Source organism: Oncorhynchus masou, unplaced genomic scaffold (genome assembly GCF_036934945.1).
Source record: "Oncorhynchus masou masou isolate Uvic2021 unplaced genomic scaffold, UVic_Omas_1.1 unplaced_scaffold_1407, whole genome shotgun sequence".
Taxonomy (NCBI): domain Eukaryota; kingdom Metazoa; phylum Chordata; class Actinopteri; order Salmoniformes; family Salmonidae; genus Oncorhynchus; species Oncorhynchus masou.
In genome coordinates this window covers 131,622-134,799 of record NW_027004007.1, presented here as the reverse complement: position 1 = coordinate 134,799, position 3,178 = coordinate 131,622, and positions in this window count along the sequence as shown.

Here is a 3,178-nt window from a genome sequence, read left to right as displayed (position 1 = left end):
GAATAAGGACAAAACAAAGCAGGTAAACCATCAGCTCCTTTCGAAACTGAAGTCACAGTGACTCTACAAGATGGAAAGCACAGAATCCAAGCATATTATACAAAATGATACATACACATTCAAAGGTCTGTATATAACACACCCTGCATGTCTGCACACTAAAATAAATGCAGGACAAATCCATACACATCAACTGAACAGACAAATGAATGGATGCAGTAGCCTCCCTGCAGCCTTGTATTACACAGTATACTGCACAAACATCATAAGAGGCCAAATTCGTCAAAAAACGAACCCAAAAAACCCAAATTCCTCTGCCACCGTAGGACATATTTAACCAAAATTGAAAGCACACATACTAACTAAAATAATTCAACACATATTGGTCCCTCAGCAGCCGACCACTGTCGTCATCAGGGAAGATTGCCGGATTGTCCCAGTCCATGGCTGGTGGCACTCTGGGGCCCTCTCCTTCCTCAGGCAGGCCACATGGTGGAGGACAGCACAAGCCACAGTAATATCACATTCTAACAGGGTTGACCCTTAATTTGTGAAGGCAGTGAAAGCGTGCCTTCAGGAGGCCAAAGGTCATTTCAACTCTGGCCCTGGTCCTGGCATGGGCATGGTTGTAGGCCTGCTGTGCTTCCTGGGGATCTGTGAAAGGTGTCCAGGAGAAAAGGCTGGCAGCCATACCCCTGTCTCCCAGCAACACACCAGAGAATTCACCTGTCAACACAAAATCTCATCATTAATACCTCATAAACATAAAGTGATATTCTTGACACAGCCATGATGGTTATAAATAGGGGTTGTGTGGTTTACCTTGTGATAGGCACTGATAGATTCTGGGAGGCCCCGAAAGATTCTGGAGTCATGGACTGAGCCAGGCCATTTTTGCCACAACATTGCTGATCACACAGTCACATTGCAGACCATCTGAAATCATAAGATGAGGAATACACCAATCAATGCACATCACTGGCAATGCAGAGTGTTCACAATGGACAATATCAAAAGTTATGTTCACCTGAACATTAATGCCGTGAAAGGATTTCCTATCTGTACAAAATCGGCCTCATGGGCACCTGAGAGAGGGGGCTTTTATCCTTATGTGTGTGTGCAGTCCACTGCACCAATGATTATTGGGAAACCTGTCACACAAAGTAAATGAGTATACTACTATGTGTTAACAGTTGTCCTGTAATTTGTAGATCCTCTTACCTGCAATCCTATAAAAACTCCCCTTTGATGTCACAGAGTCTTCTGTGGCCAGGGAAGGAGATGAAGACATCTGCTAATGCTTTGATAGCCAGACACACACTCCTCCTTATTGTGCGGCAAATTGTGGCCTTGTTCAAGAATCTGCATCCCCCACCTGAGTACAGGAAGGCTCCACTAGCAAAAGCGCAGGCCACACAAACCATTTGCTCCACACTCAGTGCATGGCCCGTGCAGTGCGGTGTTAATCTGGGACCCAGTAGTTCGTGGCCAGATACCTGGATGCCATCTGCAGAAAACCTGTATCTTTCATAGATGGTCATCAGGAAGGCCAGTGGGTCCAACTGTCCCTGAAGACCCTCTCGCCTGAAGGCTCTCCTCAAGCACAAGGCTTCTTCATCCACCACATCTCACGAATGGGCATGCCATTGTCAGAGCAGAAAGGAACACACAATTTGGGCCTTCATATAGCTAGTGGCCACACCTGGTGCTGGGGGGTGGGCAAAGAGGCTATGCCTTATAACGATGACTTGGTTGTACTGATTGCTGGGAAAATAAAAACCTTAGAAAGATGCCACTGTCCTGTGTGCTCTTCAATAAGAGCTCATATGTCATGGCTCACTTGACTTTACGAGAATATACCTAATTTTTATTTTGAGCTGTGTCATCTTCTTGGAGCTGGGAGGAAAGAAAATAATGATTAATACATTTGTGTTACAGTTAGCATACAGTGTACATTGAAGGCATATCTCACTCCTCCTCTCAAGTTTTTTTATTTCATGTTGTCCAGTTTCCTAATTGTCCTCTTTTTTTTATTTCGACTCCAGTGCAAGATTTTCCATCTTTTCTCTTGTACTGAATGTCTATGTCTGCCAGTTCTATTTGGCGCTGAGGTGTCATTACAACTTTCTGATAGCTTGTGAGCTCTGTGAACACAATACAATTAGCTGCAGCTGGAATTTGGTGGCATGTGGTGTCCTTTATTAATACGCACTATGTTGCCAGGCCGGTTTTCACTGTATAGCATCTGGTCCTGTAAAATAAATTAGATTTTTTGATTTTGATGAGGACCTCACCATTGTAGAGTAAATAGTACTTTGCCAGTCTTAACATGATACCATGCCTCTGGAATCCAGAGAGATGGTTCCTCCTCATCATCTGTCTTCCATCATGTGCTGTTGCTGCTGCACTGGGGCCTTCACCCTATCACATTAATCGGATTCATTGAAGCTAGTAGACAAGACATGCCAGCCTACAGTATGCCTTGATGAGTACTCAATTGGATCAGCATCGTCTGTGCTTGTGCTGGTGGCTCTAACAGGAACACAGTGCTGCCAGACAATTTCAAGCAGCAATAGGTAAACCAAAGTCAGACAGTCCAAATTGATTCAATATGAATGTGGTTGTATCCCATGTAGAGATGGAAGGACATACCTTGAATGAAGTTACATCTTGGGAGGAACCTATGCTCGTCTCTTTCCCCCAGGGATCCCCTCTAAGACGGGCCTGCCTTTATTTAGCTCCAAGGCCATGTCCTCTGCTGGGGTAAGGTCAGCCTTTGGTGACCCACCACCCGTGCCTTGTCTGTGGGTATTCTTTTTCACTGCTAAAACAGTACAGACAATGTGTGAGCAGGCACCTTCTGGGTACAATATATGCTTGTGCTTTGTTAAATATTAGTCAGGGACCATACCATTCTGCAGAATGTTCTTGTATTTGATTTTGACCTACTGCCATGTCCGTTTTGGCCCGTTCATTGTTTAATCTACACACACACACATTTAATGGAGTCACACTGCAAAAAATTACTTGGTATTTTTGTCTTGTTTTCAGTAAAAATATCAAAAAATTTATCATAGCTTTATACAGTGTGATGGAGTTACTTTACACAATTTCACTCATATCTGCAGTGCATTTCAATTAAAAATTTAACCGTTTCATAATTACAGTACAACTGCAT